This window comes from Mustela nivalis, assembly GCF_964662115.1.
Source record: "Mustela nivalis genome assembly, contig: HAP1_SCAFFOLD_1279, whole genome shotgun sequence".
NCBI classification, from domain to species: domain Eukaryota; kingdom Metazoa; phylum Chordata; class Mammalia; order Carnivora; family Mustelidae; genus Mustela; species Mustela nivalis.
The window spans coordinates 71775-99053 of NW_028135385.1; the positions used below are offsets into that span (position 1 = coordinate 71775).

Below are 27279 nucleotides of genomic sequence, written 5' to 3' on the forward strand. Positions count from 1 at the left end.
TTTCTAGATACAAAGGTAAGACTTCAAATAACCTCCTCCATTTTTTTGTTGTTGTTAAATTTGTTTCAGTGACTTCTATTGAAATCTCTTAAATTCCTGATCTTAAAGTAACCCTATGAGGCTATTCACCTTGATTTTATGCCATCAAAAACTGATTTGCCATTAATGGTTATTGAAGTTATCAATAACACGGTTAGTAAGAACAGACAGAGCTGTGCCTCACACAAGCAGACAACCTTTGCTGACTGGCATGATATTTTTATATTATTACAGTCCTATTATACCATAAAAAAGCACTCTCTGAGAAAGTATTCTCAATACTGAAACTGACCTACTGAATTACCATTCAGCCTATCTTAGTTTAAGCATAATTCTTGAACGGCTTGCATACCTTCTAGGCAGAGTTACTGAGCTCGGTGTCTGAGAATGTGACTTATTCTAGTTGCCAGGGATACCACATTGACTATGACAATGTTTCTATCCTCTTAAACACTATTAAGTAAACAACAAATAAGTAGGCAAGAAAGCAAGATAACTTCTAAAAGTGATTAGGTAACATGAAGAAAATGAAACAGGTTGGGGGTATAAAGTCACAGGGTGGTTCTTTTAAGTCAAATAGTTAGAGAAGGCTTCCTTTAGGTGACTTCTAAGTGGGACTTAAATGAACAGAAAGAGCCAGCCTTGCAAAGATCAGGAACAGGAAAGAAGAGCAAAGGTCAAGGTGGCTAGGAAGAGTAAATACAGAAGCCTGTCCTAGCTATTTTGCAATCCTACTTTCTTTAGTTGTCTAGTCATTCTCAAAAGTCCCAGAAAGATGCACTAGTACCAGTAGCCAACCATGGACCTACAACCCTACAGTTATAACTCTGGGCTGATGGAACCCATTCTGGAGATTGGGGATGGGGGTTAGGTGGGTGGTTATACTAGTCCTTAAAGACTAATGAAAAATCACAGCCATGATAGCCACCTCCATTCAGTGCTCATAACCATCTCCAATTCTACATACTTTTTAAAGAACATATTATTGATCACATCAGAAAAGGAAAAGAGTGAAGAATTCATGCAAATGAACAATACTAGAAATACAAGTCAAAGAAAGTATGCTCTGTACTCAAGAACTACATAAACAAGGCTTACCGCTTTCACAGATATGTGGACAATTTGGGGGGAACATAAAATAATTCCATTTAGCTATAGCACAGGACATACGAAGATTACCAAGGTTAAGATATAAAGATAGGGTGGGGAATTATCACTGAACAGTTTTTATGCCAAGCAGTTGAACTTGGTTCTGTATGAAACTGAGTGCTACTGCAAGTTTTCTGAGAATGGTAGTGACTGACCCAGAAGCTCAGGAGAGAACATAGATTAGGAAAGGGGAGAAAGTCATTATAATAATAATGAAATAATAGTCATTATAATAATAAAAAGTCATTATAGTAATCCAGTTAAGAAGTAATGACTGCTTGGGGCAGCTCTGCAGCTAGGTCTGTTAAGTGTCCCACTCTTGATTTCAGCTCAGGACACAATCTCAGGGTCGTAAAACTGAGCCCGGAGTAAAACAAAAAAACAAAACAAAACAAAATAAAAAACAAAAAAAAAAAAAAGAAGAAGAAGAAGAAAGACAGAAAGAGACAAAGAAAGAAAAAGGAAAAAAGTAAACCTTGAGTTTTCTGGTGTAGAATTGCATGGGATTGAATATAAGAAACAGAGGAGAAAAGGTCAAAAGGACAGAGGACCAATAAATAACAGTGACAAAAGTGAAACTATGGAAGATGACCATGAGGTTTTAGGCCTGATTGTACAAGAAACGAGGAAGCAGGAGCTGTTTGAGAACAGACTCAAAACAATTCAGGAGGACCTGCCCTGGTCTCATCCTTGAAATACTACATAAATTTGGGCAAATTCACTTTAACTTAGTGTATATATTTACATTATGTAAAATGCTGGTGGCAGAGCGCAGTTGAACTAGATTACCTCAAACCTCCTTTCCAGACAGTTCTGAGGTCTTTAGCATGTGGTTGTGAAATCTCTTTAAAGCGGGGATTGATTAACTTCTTCTGCCTAGAATAGAAGCTTTATTTTATTTATAACAAATAAATTAATAGATTCATATGGCTTTTATAAAACCTGAAATTAATAGAAAAATGTAGATACATCTGTTTCCTCTCGAATTTCTCTAATACTGCAGTTATACTTGTCTCTGTGTGTTTGTAAAACTCTGGGATTTTACTAGTTTTGTAGCCAGTTTTTCAACATTATAGAATGAGTAAATTTCTGTATGTCCTTAAATATTTAAAGCCATATTTTCTTAGTAGGTTCGTTGGTTATAGACGTCAATGATTCTTTTTTTTTCTTCAATATTTTATTTATTTATTTGAGAGAGAAAGCATGCCAGGAGAGAGGTCAGCGGGAGAAGAGCGCGATGCAGGACTCGATTCGGGGACTCTGGGATCATGACCTGAGCCGAAGGCAGTCGCTTAACCAACTGAGCCACCCAGGTGCCCCTAGACATCAGTGTTTCTAATAACATTGAGGTAAACACATTTTTATATAAATCTTAATGTATAGCTATATATTATTTTCCCCAGATAAATGTCTAGACCTGGTATGTTTCATTCAAAGGACAGAGTTTTAGGATTTTTGATATATTATCAAACTCTACTCCGGTTTGCTATTTATATTTTGTCCTGTGCATTGTGCAACACACAAGTTGTAAATAACTATGTTTTTAATGTTTTTCTGTTCAGTTCTATCTTTTATTCTTATGTCTTTTTACAGGCTGTAATTCTTCTATATTTCATCTATATTTTCTTTTATCAGATATATGTACTATTGGTCCACCACCAATTTGATGTATGGTAATTTCTTCATAAGGGGGCATAAAGTAAAACCTTTAATTTTTAAATGTTTTCATTATCTGGCTACCACTGTCAACTTTCTTAGCACTTCTCATAGCTATCCAGTTTCTCTAGTTATCTACAATCTAGGGTAACTGAATTCTTTATTTTTTTAACGGTTCATAGTTCTCATTGCTTTTTGTTGTTTCACTGAGAATTTCCAGGACAATGTTGAAGGGAAACCAACAGGTCATGTGTCCTTGACTTGCTCATCTTTATATACCTCAGAGCACGTGGAATGTGTTCTAAAATATGGACCGAAGAGCCGAGTGAGCTCAAGTTTTCTGGTGAACGGTCACCAATCTGACGCGCAGACGTTAGGGTCCCCCTTTGACAGATGGAGAAACTGAGGCTCAGGGTTACAGGGCAGCCACAGAGCCCTGGGCCACCCTGAAAAGGACAGCTCCTGCACTCACACGTGCTTCCGGAGGAGGTGAGCAGCGGCCGTCCGGGTCCCTCCCTCCGCACTGCGGGACTGCGCGGTCACTCCCGCAGCGGCTCCGGCCTGGGTCGGTGCTGTCACGCTCCATCCTGCATCCCTGCCCCCTCCGCGAGGCTCGGGAGCACCCGGGCGTGGCCCGCCCCTCCCAGCGGCCCGCTCGCCTCCCGTCTGCCCCCTAGAGGCCGGTGGGCGGCACTGCGCGCGGGCGAGGCTGGGCGAGCCTGGAGCGCGGAACCCGACAGCCGGGTGCGGCCTCGCGGCGAGACTCCCGGCCCTGGCGCGGGTGCTGATCCTGGGCGCCGGGCTGACGGGAAGCCTGTGCGCAGCGCTGCTCGGGAAGGAGGCGCCTCGTCCAGTGCACCTCATGGTGTGGGATGAAGCTGGGGACTCAGATGGGTCGTGGGGTGGTCGAAACCGGGGAGAGGAAGGCGGCGCCTGCTGGCGGCCCACCCTGGGAGAGCTGTGGGACGATCCGGTCACCGCGGCCGCCACCTCCCTGCGGCAATGTGCGCGGTGCACGCCCGGTAACGTGCCCGGAGCCTCCAGCTCCCCAGGGACGCCCGAGAGGGGCGGAGTAGGCGGTGACCCCCGCGCGAGGGAGTGGGAGGAGCCCCGCGGGGCGGGGAGGGAGGACCGGGAGGAGCCCTGGGTAGGAGGAGGGGGGCCACTGTGGGAAGTAGGAAGATCCCCAAGCGGGGTCAGGAGCGTGAGGAGGGAGGACACTCGGGATGAGGAGTGGGGGTTTAGGGCGGGAGACGGGAGGATCCCCGCGCGGGTGAGGGAGGAGGAAGGAGCCTAGGGTAGGAGGAAAGGGGGGATAGGGAGAGAGGGAGCCTAGGTCAGGGTCCAGAGTCCGGGATGAACAGGAGGAACCCGGGCTGGAGAAGTGGGCGTGGCGGGGGGGAGGGGAGCAGGGAGAGGGAACCTTGGTCAGGGTCTGGGAAGAGCAGGAGGAGCCCTGGCTGGAGGAGCACAGGTCGGGGGATCAAGAGGGGGAGGAGTCTCACGCGGGGTCAGGGAGGAGGAGCGGGAGGTGTGCCACCCTGAGGGCAGCCCAGGAGCTCTGGCAGTTTGCACAGCTTGGGCCTACCCCCTTGGCCAGTGCGCGGTTTTTGTTGTTGTTGTTTTGGTTTTCATCTAGGCCTGGCCATGCCTTCCAGGCCATCTGCACATGTCGAGGATCCCAAAGTGCCCTTGGACTAGGACTACCAAGATCTAGTTGACAGACTCCTTTTTTTCTCATGAAACCCGTTTGGGGGAGTGAAAGCATGCTCCCAGTGATTATTCTGACATGTCATGCGTTTTTTCGTTGGATGTTCTCCACGCACCCATCCCTGTTGTTTAAATGTGTGACTCCAGGGGCCAGGCACAGCGCTGAACACCGCTGTGTCCTCTTTAAAAATACCTCGCAGTGACCAAGTTGTCCTAACGATGGTAGAGGACAAAGCCCAAAACTAAAACAGAAAAGCACAACAAAGTCCTCTTTTAATACAGCCCTAATCTCTTTGGCCCACTCTGGGGTGCATAATTGAGGTGTTCATTGCAAAAGAGTCATTCTGATGCACTAAGATGTTTCTTGTGAATGAATCCAAGGGGGAAGAATGACGACAGCCAGGAGCCCTTATAATCCACAGAGCATGGTTGACTTGGGTGCCCAGTCCATCACCTGCACGCCTCATTATGCCAAGCAACACCAAAGGTGAGTTAGTTGGCAGGAATCAATATTCATGCCCATAGGATGTAAAAAGATAGAAATCATCCATTATTAACAGAGCGACACCTTGCCCCTTGTGATATAGTGAAGATACTACAATAACATCGTTGATGGCATTAGCCCGAGTTAAGTGGGAAAGCCAGAGTCCATGCCTCCCAAGGGTGGTCCTGGAGACTGGAAGAGAAGCTACATCCAGGGCTCGATTTAAATATGAATTACTGTGCTATGTTGGCAAAGAGGACAATTAGTCCTGGGGGAACTGCATACCTTTCTATGTTCACTGTCTGTAATTTTGAGATATACAAGAAAATAGGCCTTCAGCTAATGTCAGCAAGATTTATAGATTCGCAGAACGTTTCTGTTCTTCACCTGGATGATGGTTTACTGATTTTTTAAGGAAAGTCTGTACCCCACATGGGACTTGAATTCACCACCCCAAGACCAAGAGTCCCCTGCTCTATTGACTGAGCCAGCCAGGTGCCCCTTGAATTGTTTTCTTTTCTTTTTTTTTTTTTTTTTAAGATTTTATTTATTTATTTGAGAGAAAGACAGTGAGAGAGAGCATGAGAGGCGAGAAGGTCAGAGGGAGAAGCAGACTCCCCATGGAGCTGGGAGCCCGATGCGGGACTCGATCCTGGGACTCCAGGACCGTGACCTGAGCTGAAAGCAGTTGCTTAACCAACTGAGCCACCCAGGTGCCCTTGAATTGTTTTCTTAATGTAAAACATGCACTTATGTAGAGTGATACTCTCTAAGAATTCTTGGAAGAGAATACAGTATTTTTAAGCTAACTGATAGTGGTATTTAATTATATCATATATATTGATTTATTTCAGTTTTTATGATGACCTGTTAGCTCTTGGCATTTTGAAGCCTCTGACGTCTCCTATTGAAGGGGTGGTGATGAAAGAAGGAGACTGTAACTTTGAGGCACCTTAAGGAGTTTATTCAATCATTAAGCACTACTTGAAAGAATCAGGTGGGGATAGGAGTTTCTCTGCTTCATTTTACTATTGGCATTTAAAGATAAACATTGTAAACATAATTAAATATTAATACTATAAAGAAAGTTATAAAATAGATGTTCTTCTCTTTACCAATAGCTGATTTTCTTTTATCCCTAATAATAGTTTTCAATGTATTCTTCTAGAAAAAACTTTATGGATCTGTGTATTGATTTACATGGCTGCCTCTATTTATTTATTCATGTGTGTTTATATTTATTCTTTTTAAGTATACCAATGGGATTATTTTTCATAAACCAACACCTTGTTTGGGCTACTTGTAATAAATCAGTCCCCCCCCCCCCATTATCTATCTGTCTGCCTCCTATTGGTTCTGTTTCTCTGGAAAATCCTAATACATCATCATCAACTGAATCATATCTTAGGTATATTTTCATAACAACAAATTCAGTATGCTTCATTTTTCTCAATGCCTGTTCAGTGTTATATGATTTCTTTATGAATAAATAAATTCATTGCTTATGTCAGGATTAGCTTTCTGGAAAATATTTAGGTTGTTGGTGGGATGAGGGGTTGTTTTGGTTTTCGCTAATACCACTATTGCTGCATTGTTTAACTGTGTCACACTTCTTTAGGTATATCTGTAGAACCAGTTTCTAACAGCACAGTTGCTGTGCCAAATGGTATTGTGAATTTTTAATTAAACTAAGTGGTTCCATCTGCTCCTCTGAAAGAATATCTCATCAGTGGTAATGAGGAGGCACCTGGGTGGCTCAGTCAGTTAAGCATCTGATTCTTGGTTTTGGCTCAGGTCATGATCTCAGAGTGGTGAGATGGAGCCCCACTCTGAGCTCAGTGGTGAGATGGAGCCCCACTCTGAGCTCAGTGGGGAGTCTGCTTGAGATTCTCTCCCTCTCCCTCTACCCCTCCCACTCGTGTGTTCTCTCTCTCTCTCTAAAATAAGTAAATAAATCTTTTTAAAAATTTTGAAAAAGCAATGAATGAAAATTACTCTCTCTGCGCATCTAGGTATTTTATAACTAAAAATTTTAAATTTTTGCTAGTGGGGCAGGTTAAAGCTGGTGTCTTTCTGTGTTCTGATTTGTATTTACATAATTATGACTGAGTTCATGCATCTTTGTGTTTTTAGTGAGCTCTTTCCACCTTTTTTTTTGAATTTCTTATTTATAACTTTGTCCCTTTTCTATTAGGATTTTCATTTATTCTTTACGTATTTTATGAATGTTTTGAAAATGACCTTTTTTAGAAAAGTTGATAAATGATCTTGGATGATAAACGATTTATTGTTTTTTTTTAATCTTTTAATTTTTTTTTTAAGATTTTATTTATTTATTTGACAGACAGAGATCACAAGTCGGCAGAGAGGCAGGCAGAGAGAGAGAAGGAAGCAGGCTCCCTGCTGAGCAGAGAGCCTGATGTGGGGCTCGATCCCAGGACCCTGGGATCATGACCTGAGCCGAAGGCAGAGGCTTTAACCCACTGAGTCACCCAGGCGCCCCTAATCTTTTAATTTTTTAAAGATTTTATTTATTTTTGTGTGTGTGAGAGAGAGAGAGAGAAAGAGAGATCACGCATGTGCATGAGGCAGCATGCAGGAGAAACAGATTCCTAGCTGAGCAGGGTGCCCAACCCAGAACTCGATCTTAGGCCCTGGGAACATGACCTGAGCCAAAGGCAGATGCTTTAACCCACTGAGCCACCCAGGCCCCCCTATTCAATATATATTGAATATACATTCAAAGTGCAGAAGGAAGGGAAGAAAGAATAGAAGGGGGAAAAAAAAACCCTGCCAACCATGAACATTCAACAACCCAACAAAGCTGCCTTTCTTTTTTTTTTTAATATTTTATTTATTTTCTCTATTTTTTATTTTCAGCATAACAGTATTCATTATTTTTTGCACCACACCCAGTGCTCCATGCAATCCATGCCCTCTTTAATACCCACCACCTGGTACCCCGACCTCCCACCCCCCCCCCCGTCCCTTCAAAACCCTCAGATTGTTTTTCATAGTCCATAGTCTCTCAAAGCTGCCTTTCAAATTGGAAGGGAAGATATTTTTTCAGACAAGTAAAAGCTGAAGGACTTTATCACCGGTAATAGTTGAGCCTTACAGTACACATTAAAGGGACTTCCTCAAGCTGAAATTAAAAGGATGATAATAAGTAATGGGAAATCATGTGAAACTATAAAACTGTTCAGGTAAATATATAGTTGAATTCAGAAAACTCTAGTCTTTCATGTTGGTGGTAAATCTGGAGAATTCTTACAAAGCTGGTAAAGAGCAACTGTGAAAGGGTAAGGTAGGAAAGGCAAATCTGCTTGACCACAAAGGCTTTTCTAGACGTATTAGTGGAAAGTACTTTCAGCAGTTCAGACAGTGGAAACTGGCTTCCTTAAAATTCTGTCTACCATTTAGAAAATCTTCATTTACTTATACGTATCCTGTTTGAGGACTGCTGTCCCAGGACCACTGTCCTATCCAGTACTTCAGTTTCTTTGACAATATCCCCCATTGTGCCCATCCACATTCCGAAGGTGTCCCTATTGGAGAGCTACTTCATGAGGAAATGTGTTCCATTTTTAGATGCACCTACTTAAAATTATTCCTTAAGTTTCTTCTTTGAGAATATCTATATTCTCAATAAATAACATAGATATTTAATATATAATACAGATAATAAATATCTATATTATTCCTTAAATATCTTTAAGCCAGAATCTAGTTTCTTATAATTTTCATCAACTGATTTTAGTATACTGATGTATCCAATTATTTTTCTTTCTGAAGATCTATTACATGTTTGAAGATGGTTTTCATGTTTTCGTGACGTTTTCTTCAGGCTAGCAATCTAGCAAACTTTATCCCTCTTACCTATTCAAGCAAGATAATTTCAAGTCCGCTTATCATCCTGGACACTTTTCCTTGGAATGGCCCCATTTCTCAATGATCCTTTTGAAATCTTGGGTCCAGGAATGAACCTGGTATTCTAAATGTGTTCTGAGCAGTGTAAATAGTGTGGGACTATCACCTTCCTTGTTCTGCACACTAATCCATTTATCATAGCTTAGGTTTATATTTAGTTTTTTGTCTTAACAGCTCTATTATACTGTTAACTCAAAATAAACTTAAGGCCAAGTACAATTTTTTTTTCCTTAAGTAGGCTACACATGGGGCTTGAACTCAAAGCCCTCATTTAACCAACTGAGGCACCCAGACACATAAGCCCAGTAAAATTCTAAGCTCTCTTTCCTTGATTCTGTAAAATTGTTTTCTAGATACAAAGGTAAGACTTCAAATAACCTCCTCCATTTTTTTGTTGTTGTTAAATTTGTTTCAGTGACTTCTATTGAAATCTCTTAAATTCCTGATCTTAAAGTAACCCTATGAGGCTATTCACCTTGATTTTATGCCATCAAAAACTGATTTGCCATTAATGGTTATTGAAGTTATCAATAACACGGTTAGTAAGAACAGACAGAGCTGTGCCTCACACAAGCAGACAACCTTTGCTGACTGGCATGATATTTTTATATTATTACAGTCCTATTATACCATAAAAAAGCACTCTCTGAGAAAGTATTCTCAATACTGAAACTGACCTACTGAATTACCATTCAGCCTATCTTAGTTTAAGCATAATTCTTGAACGGCTTGCATACCTTCTAGGCAGAGTTACTGAGCTCGGTGTCTGAGAATGTGACTTATTCTAGTTGCCAGGGATACCACATTGACTATGACAATGTTTCTATCCTCTTAAACACTATTAAGTAAACAACAAATAAGTAGGCAAGAAAGCAAGATAACTTCTAAAAGTGATTAGGTAACATGAAGAAAATGAAACAGGTTGGGGGTATAAAGTCACAGGGTGGTTCTTTTAAGTCAAATAGTTAGAGAAGGCTTCCTTTAGGTGACTTCTAAGTGGGACTTAAATGAACAGAAAGAGCCAGCCTTGCAAAGATCAGGAACAGGAAAGAAGAGCAAAGGTCAAGGTGGCTAGGAAGAGTAAATACAGAAGCCTGTCCTAGCTATTTTGCAATCCTACTTTCTTTAGTTGTCTAGTCATTCTCAAAAGTCCCAGAAAGATGCACTAGTACCAGTAGCCAACCATGGACCTACAACCCTACAGTTATAACTCTGGGCTGATGGAACCCATTCTGGAGATTGGGGATGGGGGTTAGGTGGGTGGTTATACTAGTCCTTAAAGACTAATGAAAAATCACAGCCATGATAGCCACCTCCATTCAGTGCTCATAACCATCTCCAATTCTACATACTTTTTAAAGAACATATTATTGATCACATCAGAAAAGGAAAAGAGTGAAGAATTCATGCAAATGAACAATACTAGAAATACAAGTCAAAGAAAGTATGCTCTGTACTCAAGAACTACATAAACAAGGCTTACCGCTTTCACAGATATGTGGACAATTTGGGGGGAACATAAAATAATTCCATTTAGCTATAGCACAGGACATACGAAGATTACCAAGGTTAAGATATAAAGATAGGGTGGGGAATTATCACTGAACAGTTTTTATGCCAAGCAGTTGAACTTGGTTCTGTATGAAACTGAGTGCTACTGCAAGTTTTCTGAGAATGGTAGTGACTGACCCAGAAGCTCAGGAGAGAACATAGATTAGGAAAGGGGAGAAAGTCATTATAATAATAATGAAATAATAGTCATTATAATAATAAAAAGTCATTATAGTAATCCAGTTAAGAAGTAATGACTGCTTGGGGCAGCTCTGCAGCTAGGTCTGTTAAGTGTCCCACTCTTGATTTCAGCTCAGGACACAATCTCAGGGTCGTAAAACTGAGCCCGGAGTAAAACAAAAAAACAAAACAAAACAAAATAAAAAACAAAAAAAAAAAAAAGAAGAAGAAGAAGAAAGACAGAAAGAGACAAAGAAAGAAAAAGGAAAAAAGTAAACCTTGAGTTTTCTGGTGTAGAATTGCATGGGATTGAATATAAGAAACAGAGGAGAAAAGGTCAAAAGGACAGAGGACCAATAAATAACAGTGACAAAAGTGAAACTATGGAAGATGACCATGAGGTTTTAGGCCTGATTGTACAAGAAACGAGGAAGCAGGAGCTGTTTGAGAACAGACTCAAAACAATTCAGGAGGACCTGCCCTGGTCTCATCCTTGAAATACTACATAAATTTGGGCAAATTCACTTTAACTTAGTGTATATATTTACATTATGTAAAATGCTGGTGGCAGAGCGCAGTTGAACTAGATTACCTCAAACCTCCTTTCCAGACAGTTCTGAGGTCTTTAGCATGTGGTTGTGAAATCTCTTTAAAGCGGGGATTGATTAACTTCTTCTGCCTAGAATAGAAGCTTTATTTTATTTATAACAAATAAATTAATAGATTCATATGGCTTTTATAAAACCTGAAATTAATAGAAAAATGTAGATACATCTGTTTCCTCTCGAATTTCTCTAATACTGCAGTTATACTTGTCTCTGTGTGTTTGTAAAACTCTGGGATTTTACTAGTTTTGTAGCCAGTTTTTCAACATTATAGAATGAGTAAATTTCTGTATGTCCTTAAATATTTAAAGCCATATTTTCTTAGTAGGTTCGTTGGTTATAGACGTCAATGATTCTTTTTTTTTCTTCAATATTTTATTTATTTATTTGAGAGAGAAAGCATGCCAGGAGAGAGGTCAGCGGGAGAAGAGCGCGATGCAGGACTCGATTCGGGGACTCTGGGATCATGACCTGAGCCGAAGGCAGTCGCTTAACCAACTGAGCCACCCAGGTGCCCCTAGACATCAGTGTTTCTAATAACATTGAGGTAAACACATTTTTATATAAATCTTAATGTATAGCTATATATTATTTTCCCCAGATAAATGTCTAGACCTGGTATGTTTCATTCAAAGGACAGAGTTTTAGGATTTTTGATATATTATCAAACTCTACTCCGGTTTGCTATTTATATTTTGTCCTGTGCATTGTGCAACACACAAGTTGTAAATAACTATGTTTTTAATGTTTTTCTGTTCAGTTCTATCTTTTATTCTTATGTCTTTTTACAGCTTGTAATTCTTCTATATTTCATCTATATTTTCTTTTATCAGATATATGTACTATTGGTCCACCACCAATTTGATGTATGGTAATTTCTTCATAAGGGGGCATAAAGTAAAACCTTTAATTTTTAAATGTTTTCATTATCTGGCTACCACTGTCAACTTTCTTAGCACTTCTCATAGCTATCCAGTTTCTCTAGTTATCTACAATCTAGGGTAACTGAATTCTTTATTTTTTTAACGGTTCATAGTTCTCATTGCTTTTTGTTGTTTCACTGAGAATTTCCAGGACAATGTTGAAGGGAAACCAACAGGTCATGTGTCCTTGACTTGCTCATCTTTATATACCTCAGAGCACGTGGAATGTGTTCTAAAATATGGACCGAAGAGCCGAGTGAGCTCAAGTTTTCTGGTGAACGGTCACCAATCTGACGCGCAGACGTTAGGGTCCCCCTTTGACAGATGGAGAAACTGAGGCTCAGGGTTACAGGGCAGCCACAGAGCCCTGGGCCACCCTGAAAAGGACAGCTCCTGCACTCACACGTGCTTCCGGAGGAGGTGAGCAGCGGCCGTCCGGGTCCCTCCCTCCGCACTGCGGGACTGCGCGGTCACTCCCGCAGCGGCTCCGGCCTGGGTCGGTGCTGTCACGCTCCATCCTGCATCCCTGCCCCCTCCGCGAGGCTCGGGAGCACCCGGGCGTGGCCCGCCCCTCCCAGCGGCCCGCTCGCCTCCCGTCTGCCCCCTAGAGGCCGGTGGGCGGCACTGCGCGCGGGCGAGGCTGGGCGAGCCTGGAGCGCGGAACCCGACAGCCGGGTGCGGCCTCGCGGCGAGACTCCCGGCCCTGGCGCGGGTGCTGATCCTGGGCGCCGGGCTGACGGGAAGCCTGTGCGCAGCGCTGCTCGGGAAGGAGGCGCCTCGTCCAGTGCACCTCATGGTGTGGGATGAAGCTGGGGACTCAGATGGGTCGTGGGGTGGTCGAAACCGGGGAGAGGAAGGCGGCGCCTGCTGGCGGCCCACCCTGGGAGAGCTGTGGGACGATCCGGTCACCGCGGCCGCCACCTCCCTGCGGCAATGTGCGCGGTGCACGCCCGGTAACGTGCCCGGAGCCTCCAGCTCCCCAGGGACGCCCGAGAGGGGCGGAGTAGGCGGTGACCCCCGCGCGAGGGAGTGGGAGGAGCCCCGCGGGGCGGGGAGGGAGGACCGGGAGGAGCCCTGGGTAGGAGGAGGGGGGCCACTGTGGGAAGTAGGAAGATCCCCAAGCGGGGTCAGGAGCGTGAGGAGGGAGGACACTCGGGATGAGGAGTGGGGGTTTAGGGCGGGAGACGGGAGGATCCCCGCGCGGGTGAGGGAGGAGGAAGGAGCCTAGGGTAGGAGGAAAGGGGGGATAGGGAGAGAGGGAGCCTAGGTCAGGGTCCAGAGTCCGGGATGAACAGGAGGAACCCGGGCTGGAGAAGTGGGCGTGGCGGGGGGGAGGGGAGCAGGGAGAGGGAACCTTGGTCAGGGTCTGGGAAGAGCAGGAGGAGCCCTGGCTGGAGGAGCACAGGTCGGGGGATCAAGAGGGGGAGGAGTCTCACGCGGGGTCAGGGAGGAGGAGCGGGAGGTGTGCCACCCTGAGGGCAGCCCAGGAGCTCTGGCAGTTTGCACAGCTTGGGCCTACCCCCTTGGCCAGTGCGCGGTTTTTGTTGTTGTTGTTGTTGTTGTTGTTTTGGTTTTCATCTAGGCCTGGCCATGCCTTCCAGGCCATCTGCACATGTCGAGGATCCCAAAGTGCCCTTGGACTAGGACTACCAAGATCTAGTTGACAGACTCCTTTTTTTCTCATGAAACCCGTTTGGGGGAGTGAAAGCATGCTCCCAGTGATTATTCTGACATGTCATGCGTTTTTTCGTTGGATGTTCTCCACGCACCCATCCCTGTTGTTTAAATGTGTGACTCCAGGGGCCAGGCACAGCGCTGAACACCGCTGTGTCCTCTTTAAAAATACCTCGCAGTGACCAAGTTGTCCTAACGATGGTAGAGGACAAAGCCCAAAACTAAAACAGAAAAGCACAACAAAGTCCTCTTTTAATACAGCCCTAATCTCTTTGGCTCACTCTGGGGTGCATAATTGAGGTGTTCATTGCAAAAAAGTCATTCTGATGCACTAAGATGTTTCTTGTGAATGAATCCAAGGGGGAAGAATGACGACAGCCAGAAGCTTATAATCCACAGAGCACGGTTGACTTGGGTGCCCAGTACATCACCTGCACGCCTCACTACGCCAAGCAACACCAAAGGTGAGTTAGTTGGCAGGAATCAATCTTCATGCCCATAGGATGTAAAAAGATAGAAATCATCCATTATTAACAGAGCGACACCTTGCCCCTTATGATATAGTGAAGATACTACAATAACATCGTTGATGGCATTAGCCTGAGTTGAGTGGGAAAGCCAGAGTCCGTGCCTCCCAAGGGTGTTCCTGGAGACTGGAAGAAATGCTACATCCAGGGCTCGATTTAAATATGAATTACTGTGCTATGTTGGCAAAGAGGACAACTAGTCTTGGGGGAACTGCATACCTTTCTATGTTCACTGTCTGTAATTTTGAGATATACAAGAAAATAGGCCTTCAGCTAATGTCAGCAAGATTTATAGATTCACAGAACGTTTCTGTTCTTCACCTGGATGATGGTTTACTGATTTTTTAAGGAAACTCTGTACCCCACATGGGGACTTGAACTCACCACCCCAAGACCAAGATTCCCCTGATCAATTGACTGAGCCAGCCAGGTGCCCCTTGAATTGTTTTTTTAATGTAAAACATGCACTGAGTCGATCACATGAAGATTTCTAATTATGTAGAGTGATACTCTCTAAGAATTCTTGGAAGAGAATACAGTATTTTTAATCTAACTGATAGTGGTATTTAATTATATCATATATATTTATTTATTTCAGTTGTTATGATGACCTGTTAGCTCTTGGCATTTTGAAGCCTCTGACATCTCCTCTTGAAGGGGTGGTGATGAAAGAAGGAGACTGTAACTTTGAGGCACCTTAAGGAGTTTATTCAATCATTAAGCACTTCTTGAAAGAATCAGGTGGGGATAGGAGTCTCTCTGCTTCATTTTACTATTGGCATTTAAAGATAAACATTGTAAACATAATTAAATATTAATACTATAAAGAAATTTATAAAATAGATGTTCTTCTCTTTACCAATAGCTGATTTTCTTTTATCCCTAATAATAGTTTTCAATGTGTGCTTCTAGAAAAAACTTTATGGATCTGTGTATTGATTTACATGGCTGCCTCTATTTATTTATTCATGTGTGTTTATATTTATTCTTTTAAAGTATACCAATGGGATTATTTTTCATAAACCAACACCTTGTTTGGTCTACTTGTAATAAATCAGTCCCCCCCAATTATCTATCTGTATGCCTCCTATTGGTTCTGTTTCTCTGGAAAATCCTAATACATCATCATCAACTGAATCATATCTTAGGTCTATTTTCATAACAACAAATTCAGTATGCTTCATTTTTCTCAATGCCTGTTCAGTGTTATATGATTTCTTTATGAATAAATAAATTCATTGCTTATGTCAGGAGTAGCTTTCTGGAAAATATTTAGGTTGTTGGTGGGATGAGGGGTTGTTTTGGTTTTCGCTAATACCACTATTGCTGCATTGTTTAACTGTGTCACACTTCTTTAGGTATATCTGTAGAACCAGTTTCTAACAGCACAGTTGCTGTGCCAAATGGTATTGTGAATTTTTAATTAAACTAAGTGGTTTCATCTGCTCCTCTGAAAGAATATCTCATCAGTGGTAATGAGGAGGCACCTGGGTGGCTCAGTCAGTTAAGCATCTGATTCTTGGTTTTGGCTCAGGTCATGATCTCAGAGTGGTGAGATGGAGCCCCACTCTGAGCTCAGTGGGGAGTCTGCTTGAGATTCTCTCCCTCTCCCTCTACCCCTCCCACTCGTGTTCTCTCTCTCTCTCTAAAATAAGTAAATAAATCTTTTTAAAAATTTTGAAAAAGCAATGAATGAAAATTACTCTCTCTGCGCATCTAGGTATTTTATAACTAAAAATTTTAAATTTTTGCTAGTGGGGCAGGTTAAAGCTGGTGTCTTTCTGTGTTCTTATTTGTATTTACATAATTATGACTGAGTTCATGCATCTTTGTGTTTTTAGTGAGCTCTTTCCACCTTTTTTCTTGAATTTCTTATTTATAACTTTGTCCCTTTTCTATTAGGATTTTCATTTATTCTTTACGTATTTTATGAATGTTTTAAAAATGACCTTTTTTAGAAAAGTTGATAAATGATCTTGGATGATAAATGATTTATTTTTTTTTAATCTTTTAATTTTTTAAAGATTTTATTTATTTTTGTGTGTGAGAGAGAGAGAGAGAGAAAGAGAGATCACGCATGTGCATGAGGCAGCAGGCAGGAGAAACAGATTCCTAGCTGAGCAGGGTGCCCAACCCAGAACTCGATCTTAGGCCCTGGGAACATGACCTGAGCAGAAAGCAGATGCTTCACTGACTGAGCCCCCCAGGAGTCCAACATTTTGTTGTTCTTGTTGTTTTTAAAGATTTCATTTATTTATTTATCTATTTATTTGACAGAGAGACATTGTAAATAGGCAGAGAGGCAGGTGGGAAGTAGGATCCCAGCCAAGCAGAGAGCCCGATGCGGGACTCAATTCCAGGACCCTGAGACCATGACCTGAACCGAAGGCAGAGGCTTAACCCACTAAGCCACCCAGGCACCCCTAACTATTTTCTTTAAACAGAAGTAAGTTTCTTGATGAATCATAATTAAGTAAGTTTCCCAATTCAAGATCACTGATGAAAGGTGCTAAGACGTTTTGTTCCATAAACTATTTCAAGAATAATTACTATTTTGATTTTCTTCATCAGGTTTTATTGTTTGAGAACCCTAAGAATCCCTGATAGCAGGCAATGGAGGATTCAGTTAGATTCGATATACATACAGCATGGTGACATAGTAGATGTCATTCTGGTTAGATAGCTTCTCCATCGAGAATTCAGGCAATGATGGTGTATTACTTGGGATTTACCAGAGAAACAGAGCCAACAGGAGCTAGATATAATAAGAAGTGTGTGTGTGTGTGTTTATATAAATATATAAACACATATAAATATAATTATATGTAATATTTAATATATTATAATGTATATAATATATAATATGATCATGTAATATATAAAATATATAATATATAATTAGTATAATATATTTTATATATTATTTGATTATATAATATATAATATAACATGTATTTATATGTATTATATATACAAATATATAATAGGATATATCTGTATATATATGGTTATTATAAAGAATTGGCTCATGATTAGGGAGGTTGGTAGGTGTCAAGGTCTGCAGGATGAATTGGCAATTCCAATACAAGGGGTAGAAAAATCCCCAACAACCCCTTGTCCCAGTTTGAAGGCTGTCGTTCAGGAAGAATTCTTTCCTTTTGGGGAGGGTCAGGTTTTTTGTTTCATACATGCCAATGACAGGATAAGAGCCATGGGCATTAAGTAGGGAGGGTAATCTACCTTACTCATTCTACCAATTTAAATGTTAATCTCACCCAAAATCATTGTCAAAGACAGAGCCAGAATATATTTGACCAAATATCTTGGGGGGAATCCATGACCCAGTCAAGCTAGTGCATAAAATTAACCCTTACAGAATGTGATAGCATTGGATATTTTGTAGAATGTCACCATCAGCCTCATCTCTTGCCACCATTTAACTTTTAAAAATCTCATTTCCATTATGATTTGACCCAATTTGGATGTGCCTATTTACTGAAATCCTCAAGTACTTACCAGCTGTATTATATGTCCTAACCATCCATCCATGCACGCACACATCCCTTCAATGAACGCTTATCCCTTCAGTGTACTTCCTGTATGTCAGATGCTGTGTTAGGTGCTAAGGTTACAAGAACCAAAGTCCTTGCCCTCTTACATCTGACGTTCTTCCAGCAGAGGAACAGTCCTTGAATACACAGTACCTACATCCTTCTCTTGGTAGGTGTTTGGGAGAATATATATTTTATCTTCCAGTTTTGCTTTGGAAGCTCTTGGGAAAAGAGGTCATATTTAATTATTTGTGGCTCACATAGAGTTTAACCTACCCTGTACATGGCAGGTAGGTATCATGATATATAGATTTCTATATCTATTTCTATATATATGTATGCATGTACATTGGAGTATATATTAAATATATTGAATATAGTTATGAAATACATTTAATATATATATTAGGTGGTTATCAGTTTTAATTTAACCAATTCTTAGTAAAAACCTGTTTATATTTTCCATTTGTACAACCTCTTGAGACAATGGTTTTATAGAGTTTTTTATGCCTATGTAAAATACTATTTACTTCAAAAGGCAATTTTTTAAAAAGATTACATATTATTGGTTGAAAGTTTGGAAGATACAGAAAAATCACAGGAAAATGTCACTGTAGACATCAACCATAAGTTCGTTTTGTGATCTACTTTCTCCTTTTTTAAAAAGTAAATTTTTACATAATCAAGTTCAAGATCTATATAATTTGAGTGCATATAAATGATTTATTTTAATATTATCTTTGTAATACCTCAAGAGTCTTTTTCCCGTTTACCCAGATCTGTTGTTACAGAATTTATAAACTTTATTATACTATTTTAAATTCTGTAATTGTATCTTTTTAAACATCCTTTGAACTTCTGGGAAGTTTTCTCTCCACTACATGATCCACAAGAGTGTTTTCATGTTTCCATAGCATAAGTGAGAGAGTTTCTGGAATCGGATGGACCTGGAACTAACTAACCCTTTCCTAGCTATGTAATCATCGGAAAGTTTAAAAATCTATACCCTGGTTCTTTCATTGGAAAAAATGAGAGTAATTACAGCCCCCCCCTGCAAAGTGTTACCATGAGGACTATGGGATAGAACGCATTCATTGTCAACCCAAGCAAGTAGTAGGCCAGGTACATAGCAACCTTTTGCTACATTTTGGTTTAAAAAAATAGTCTCCTTAATGAAGTTGACCTTGCATAAGATCAAATTGTTAAGTCATTCCAAAACTATTCTACAGTTTGGAATCAATAAAATTTATAACCCCACAGTCTATTGGATGAACCAGCACGGTTTTGATTGGACCAGACTTCCAGGAGATTATCTGTGTGGGATATGACTAATCACGTATGCTTTCGAATGCGTTCAAATCTCTAAAACCAATGTTGTGCAGAACAACTTTCGAGAACAGCAGCCTGAGCAGCAGAGATGCTGGTCCAGTAGGTCTGGCTTAGGTCTCAGAACGTACCTTTATACCAGGATCCAAGGTGCTGCTGGTGCTGCCGTCCTGGGGTCCACACTTAAGAGAACCACGGACATACACCTTGCAGAATACTTTGGGACCCTTGGGATGCATGTCCAGGACATCTGGCTGGGTATGGAGAATTTCTAGGTCCGTGGACTTAAGTTCCCTGAAACACGCACACCTGCTCACCACCACCCATAACCGTGCACCACTCTTTCCCACGGCACCCTAAATAAATAGAACCGAGTGAAGGGGAAAGGTTCAGGCCGGCCTGGAGCTGGCGGGTGGGAGTTGAAGGGGCCTCCGGGTCAAAGAGATGAACCCCTGGGCCTAGTTAGCACCTTGTTCCTTCTAATATATTTGCTTTTGATTTAAAAACTCTGAATGTTCACAGTGTTGCTGCGGGATTCCAGGGACAGTGAAAGCATCTGAGGTCTAGAGATGTGAAATGGAGGAAATGAGTGGTTTTGTATGGATAAGACATACCAGACACAGGCAGATATTCCGAATCAATGTCAGAACAATGGCGGAGGGACCTTCTAGGGGAGGAGGATGGAGTTGCTGCAGGAAGGAAGCTTCAGGGCCAGGCGGACATAAGCCAGATGTTGGGTGGCTGGGATGCTGTGATGTCCCCTGGAAATGATGAACGAGATCTTTCAACGTGCTTTTGTGTCTTGTTCTTTTTTCATTTCTTGCTTTTCCATTCCTGAGACAGCATACAAGTAGATTTGTAAAAACAAATCCAAGTTTTCTGGCAATTGCGATGTGAGGTAAGTGCTTGGCCTCAAGGACACTTAACGATCCAGGAATGTTTTCTTGTCTTTCGGTTTATGGTTCCTGATTCATTCTCTTCAGCAGGTACTTATGAAATCCCACTATGTGGCGAGTACTCTACTGTGTATGGGATACGGTCTTCACAGACACAGAGCAGATATGGTTCCTTCCCTGGGGGCTCACAGGTTAATAGGGAAGGAAATATTAGTCAAATAACTACTCAGGTAATTATCAAAATACCTTGGTGATAAAGAAGAAAAATGCAATGAGAGGACATTCTCAACCATATTTCTTTTCATTCCAGTTCTTTTTTAAAAAATATTTTATTTATTTGACAGAAATCACAAGTAGGCAGAGAGGCAGGCAGAGAGAGAGGGGGAGGAAGACCCCTGCCAAGTGGAGAGCCTGATGTGGGGCTCGATCCCAGGACCCTGGGATCATGACCTGAGCCTAAGGAAGAGGCTTTAACCCACTGAGCCACCCAGGTGCCCCCTCATTCCAATTCTTAATAAAGGTAAATTGATCCACTAACGAGAGCTTGGATCTCGTTCACAGACACCTTTTTCAGGCTTAAGAGGGAAGGAGAGGAATTCCGACCTAAGGGGGAAGTGAGCCCCGAGAAGGGTGCCTTCACTGTTCAGTTCCCCTGAATGGATCCAGTCTGTAACTCCTCTCTCTCTTCCTGTTCATACTGGAAACCCTGAGGATGTGAACATGACCTTGCTTTTGGAACAGGTGCTGATGTCTGCTTCAGACACCGTGTGACTCAGGTCAACCTGCGGAATGACAAGTGGGAAGTCTCCAAGGATACAGGTCCCCCTGAGCAATTTGATATCATTGTCCTCACAATGCCGGTTCTGCAGATTCTGCAGCTCCAAGGCGATATTGCAAACTGTGAGTCCTGGCCTGGCTGTCCACCTCACGGAGTGGGGTTCCTCTCGCGGGGTGTGAGCTTAGCATAACTCTCTCAGCAAACGGCACATTGTGGATTCTATTGATTTCCGTGTTTTAGAAACTGATGCTATGGCCTTGTCTGTGATGTTAGTCAAGGTTAAACTTAAATCCACGGAATTTTTTTTAACTGGTTAAAGCTTGAACATTGTTCTTACCGCCCTTGCTTTTAAGACGTAAATATGTTTTATGAACATGCAGTTTTTTGGCCAAAGGAAGACCAGTCTCTTTGTGTCCATCCTGGAGATAAGAAGGTTTTTATGATACAAGAATTGATCACATTGGGCACCTGGGTGGCTCAGCTGGTTAAGCATCTGCCTCTGGCTCTGGTCATGATCCCAGGGTCCTGGGATTGAGCCCCTCATTGGGCTGCCTGCCCAGTGGGAAGTCTGCTTCTCCCTCTGCCTGCTGCTCCCTCTGCTTGTGCTCTCTCTCTTTCTCTCTCAAATAAATACATGAAATCTTAAAAAAAAAAAAAGAAAATGTTTATGAATGATTGACTTGGTACACTTGACGGAGGGTAAGTTTCTTTGGGTTTTATCAGCTCAAATCAGAATTGGACCCCATGTAAATAAGCCCACTAAATGGGGAGCCAGAGCAGGGCTCCCCCTCCCGACCCTAAGATCCTGACCTGAGCTGAGATCAAGAGTCCAGTGCTCAATAGACTGAGTCACCCAGGTGCCCCTAAAACTCAGGAATCAAAAACATCTGGTTTCCCTTTAAGTTCTAAATCTCAAGTTCTAAAGCTCAGTATGGACTATTCATGTCTTCTCTCTGTGTTTTCCTGAGAGCCTTAAATATTGCTTGTGTGATTATTACCCGGTTGCGTCATAGTTCCCCTGCTGAAGAGGTCCATCTACGAAGCCACGTGCTGCCACCCCGTGGACTCTTTATGTAGTGCAGGTCCCCTCAGAATTTTTAAACCAGAGTGGACTCTGAAGAAGAGAGCAAAACAGAATATACAGAATGAATGAATAAACAAACAAACAAACAAAAAACAGAATATACGTAAAACCGCGACTGTAATTCATGAAACCCCACAGTGTCACAGGGAAATCACCTTAGACCCACAATAATTGAGTAACGTGCTCAGAAGTGCTAGTCAGTGACAGGCCTCGCTTTCCTACCAACTGTGAGCAGCCCCGAGCCTTTGCTTTCTTTGCATTTCCTTCTCACCCTGTCCCCCTTTTAAATCATGTCTGCCCTTTTGGATCAATGCAAATACCATCACTCCCGTGAGAGACTTCCCTGTTGATTACACGTGGTCTGGGTTTTCCCGTATGCACTGCTCTCTCCTTACTTTGCTTTTTACAGAAGACATGGAGCTACTATTTTTGTGTGTGTATGTCATTTACTTGTTACATTTATTACATTATTTCAGGGAGAACAGGGAATCCTTATGGCCCATGTAGACAGTCTCTTATAATTTGTGATTTGCCTTTTGGTTCTATAACTGTGCTGCCTTCTATTTATTAATATCACAGGATTATCTCCCATGATCCTAAGACATTATTATTATGATTATGTCCATTCTTGGCGCTGAAGGAATAAACATCTGTTTTATTCCTCAACTTGATTATAAGCTCCTTGTGGTCAGATGACCTTGGAGTCTACTGGTTCTGGCTTGGTTCCCCGTTTGGGTGCTGGGATAAAAGGGTGAGCCTTGAGGGTTTCAGGACCAGAAGGGACCTTGGGGCTCATTGCTTCTGCCACCCTGACTTTCGAGATGAGGAATTTCAGATGTGATCCGCCTTGTACAAGATTACATGATTTAGTGGGGACCATGCAGGAGAAATTGTGGCTGAGGAAAAGGAGGCACCTTTCCCATATCATTATGGTCTTGATTTCGTGTTTCCTAGACATTTATTTACTTATTTATTTTAAAAGATTTATTTATTTTAGAGAGGGGGGAGGGAGAAGGAGAGAGAGAATTCTCAACAGACTCCCTGCTAAGTAGGGAGCCCAACATGGCACTCTGTTCCAGGACCCCGAGATCGTGACGTGGGCCAAAAGCAGGAGTCAGACAGTTAACAGATTAATCCACCCAGGCGCCCCCATGTTTCTGATACATTTAAATACAACTCTTCATTGGGCTGTCATAGGGCATCTGGGTCTGAATCCACATACCGGACTTCCTGCTAGAGTTCTCGCCTCCTCCTGTTATGAGCGTGGCAGAGGAAGTGGAGAGATTGTGGGGTGAACAGTATAAAATAAAGCAGGTGGGACGTGGTGACTGTCAGACATGAAAAGCCTGGAAGGTTCCGCTCCCTGTGCCATCCTGCCTCCCACACGCCTAGATGGAAGGAACGCGTGCATTAAAGTCTCCTGATGGATTTGTGTCCTTATTGGTTTTGTACACTCTCTCACATCCTTAACACCAGGAGGGTAATTTGTTTTCTTGAGACAGGAAGGAATGAACACATCAACCAGGTCAGGTACCAGCATGTCAGGGAGCACTCCACTGCTCTGTGTTTATCTGAGCAGAAACATGGTCAGATAGACCTGGGGAGGGGGGGGGGAACATGTGAGTCCATCCCTGCATTGAACCCACGAAACACTACTAGTTTTAGACCAAAGGCCTCAAGCTGCCAAACATTACTTCAAGAGGCAAATGAATGAAAGCAAAAGGTTCACATGCAGCCCATTGGAAGGGTCACTAAGAGGAAGCTGAGGGGGAGGCAGGGACAGCCGTAGAGTGGGTCTCCTCCCTTCAGGAATTCCAGTCTGCTCCGGGCTCCTGGAATGAACCATACGTTGTTCGTGCATTTCTTCCTAAAGCTCCCTTTGCCTGCCATACTCGTACATGGGCTCTGTCTCCCTCCTTCAGGACCCAGGCCCCCCCATCAAAGAGTTCCCTGGGCTTCTCTGAAGCTCTGCTCTTCAGGAGAAGCACCTTGGAGATTTCTCTAGCACCACGTCCTTACACTCATGTAGCTCCTGGCATTGGCTCCTCCACAGAGGACAGTTCAGGGCACTGACAGAGGGAGCCAGAGCTTGTAATCCAACCATGCCGCTCACAGTCTGGGTGATCTGGGGAAAGCTACTCAACCTCTCTGAGTTTGTGTACAAAATGAGGACAAATCACATAATCGACACATGGGATCATAGTGAAGACTCCGTGAGATACTCTGAGTACAGACCTTGTCAGGGCGTTGGACACATAGTAAGCACATTGCTTTTATTAATACTCTTGGTGACTTTTTAATGTTTGTGACTTCTTTACCACTAGGGAAAAGGTCTATACATCTGTTTAAGGGGTGGAATGCTTGGTGTTGGGGATTAAGACAACCAGAAAAATCCCCTGTATCAGTAAGGATACAGCGGGGAACATTACTTTGCTCTTGTGCAAAACAGTGGCATATTTGGATCCAGAACATTGTGTGGTCCCTTCGCCTTAGAGGCTACAACACTGAGATGCAAGGAATGTCTGTTTCTTTGTCGCTCTAAGTTTACAAATTACTCTCTCCACCTACCTGGTAGAAAACCCTCCCTTGTCCTCATTAGGGTATCTTCCATTCCCTTTGGGGTCACATGGGAATTCCAGGCTTTCATAGTGCCAGGGAACTGGGGGTGGAGGCCATGGCTCCCAAGTGCACAAAGTTGCCAGCTTTATTGGTGCTCCTCTGGTCTGTCGGCTTGGACCCAGCCCAATCCTCGGACATTGCTCAGCCTGGCAGGACTCACGGACGTCTCAGGGGATAGCCATGCATTTACCCAGAAGCCTTTCCACTGCCCTGCAGGTCTAGACACATGCTCCTTGTGAATTCTGCTGCAAGTTGCCTCCCAGGCAGAGCACGCGAGTGGGAGCCAGGCCTCTACCCTGACAGGAACCCCCCGAAACTCCTCCCTTTTAGACATTTCACATCCAGCCCCTGCCTTTCCATTTTCAGGGATCCACCCCCTTGACCCACCTGATAATTCTGCAACAGAAAGACACTTTACTTCCTTCTGACTGCCTACGGGGTGAGGGTGGGGTCATCCCCACTTTTAGAAACACACCACTGAGCATCTCTTTCCTAGACTGGAGGGTGGGGACGAGAGAGTTGGTATTCCTTGAATTACTCATCTTGGTAAATTCTTGAATATCTGGTTGATATGTGATAGAAAAGCTGGAACGAAGCTGCAGGAGCTCTCAAGAAGGTACACTGTAATAATGGAAGGGTCACGCGTGTACCTTACTAGAGGCTAACAGAAGGAAATGGGAAGAACATGGAATTGCTCTTAAAATTCTAGAATACAACCACCAAAAGAGCAGCAGCAACCTGGAAGCCTTAAAGTCGATAATTTCAGATGAAGGACATGCACTCTAATTCATTGTAGAGAAGTTTGCCCTCCGACAAAATATTATCTGTTTGACTGAATCTAAAGGAAATGCTTACTTTGCTTCTATTTTAAAAAGTATAAGTTGTTTGCCCAAAATATAATAGTTTAAGATTTTCAGTAGACTCACAGATGGGAGGTTTTTGATGAACTGTTAAGGGTCTTGGAGCACTGCATCAAAGACTAGTGATATATTGTGTGGTGACTAACATCACACAATTAAAAAAAAAGAATTTGAATATACAAAATTTAAAAATTTTAAAAATTGTCGAATTATTGTAAAAAAAAATTAAGATCTTGGGGGTCCATTTCTAGATTTGTAAAAATGTCCCAGAAAATATCTGCTTTTTCAGTAGTTATCTGTGTGTGTCCCTTTTCTCCACATCACATACCCTGACTGGTGCACTTCAGGCTTATGGAATTGCTCAGGATCTATTTTTGATATATCTATTAATATTGCTAACATTTCTGTTCTTTGGATTCACCTTGATGTGTTAAACCAGTTTGATCGACATGGAGGTTTCCAGTTTCATAAAGTGTTGCTCACAGAATGCTAACCGTGTTGTTAACTGCAAATATGAAACAGAGGTTTTCTCCACTAAATTCCTTTCCTCATGGAAACAGTTAATTTTAACATAGAGTAGAGTTAGGGCCTCTTGATGGTTTTTGTTCTAAATTTTCTTGGCTAATCTATGTTTTATTTCTCTGAGATTTAGAATCAAGTTTCATTAAAAACTCCAGTTAGAATACTGACTCGAATTACATTGAACGTAAGCATTAATTTAGGGAGAAAGGACACTGTTACAATAGTGCATCTTTTTACCCAAAAGAACACACACACACACACACATACACACACACAGCAACACCAAAAACAAAACAGTTCTCTAGGAATTTTTATGCCCTTTGGTGTAATTTGGTAGCTTTTATTTTAAGATCTTATAAATTTCTTGTTAGGATTATTATGAAATCTATTATGATGTCTTGGAGATTGTGAAGAATGTCACTTTTTCTTGCTTAGAAATATTTTATTTTATTTTATTTATAATTTTTAAATTTTTTATAAACATATATATTTTTTAAGTCTTTTTTTTATTTATTTTTAAATTTTTTATAAACATATATTTTTATCCCCAGGGGTACAGGTCTGTGAATCGCCAGATTTACACACTTCACAGCACTCACCAAAGCACATACCCTCCCCAATGTCCATAACCCTACCCCCCCTTCTCCCACACCCCTCCCCCCAGCAACCCTCAGTTTGTTTTGTGAGATTAAGAGTCACTTAAGAATGTCACTTTTGTTTTATGTTTACTTAGGCATTTTCAGAGAAAACCATCTAGTTGTTTTTAAATCCATCATGAAAGGTCTGTTTCTTTTGATAGTGGAGTTAAACCCTTTTACGTTTATTGGGGTAAATAGCCTGTTACTTTTATCTTTTCCATTGATGTCTGTTATTTATTTTATTGTAGTTTTTCCCCTCTTTTTCTTCTTTTCACCAACTTTATCAAGTCTCTCTTTTTCCTTTTCTCATGTCATTTATTTATAGGATCTACAGTGCTTTGTCATTCTATGAATGCTTATCCTTTTATCCTTTACAAACATGTTTAAACCTATTTCATCTCCTTCCTATTCCTTTTCACTTTATTCCACAAAAAATTTTTGAATGCCTACTGTATTCGATGTTGTTGGGTAAAGTAAAAAATTAAGTAATCCTTTCCTTCTCCCAGAATATTTTTTATCACTTATATGAAAAAGCTGATGAGTAATCTGAAAACAAAAGAAACCATCAGAGGTTGAA

At 41.9% G+C, this 27279-nt stretch overlaps 1 pseudogene across 1 annotated transcript in view; it reads left to right on the forward strand.

Moving 5' to 3' along the window:
- The first annotated feature begins 4943 nt into the window (after positions 1 to 4943).
- LOC309857789 (renalase-like) overlaps positions 4944 to 27279 on the forward strand; it is a 75633-nt pseudogene continuing 53297 nt past the window's right edge. The window contains exons 1-6 of the transcript in view: positions 4944 to 5041; positions 9322 to 9329; positions 12710 to 13055; positions 14269 to 14365; positions 15027 to 15169; positions 20943 to 21101. The product of the transcript in view is annotated as a renalase-like (transcript). The remainder of the gene's footprint in view (positions 5042 to 9321; positions 9330 to 12709; positions 13056 to 14268; positions 14366 to 15026; positions 15170 to 20942; positions 21102 to 27279) is intronic.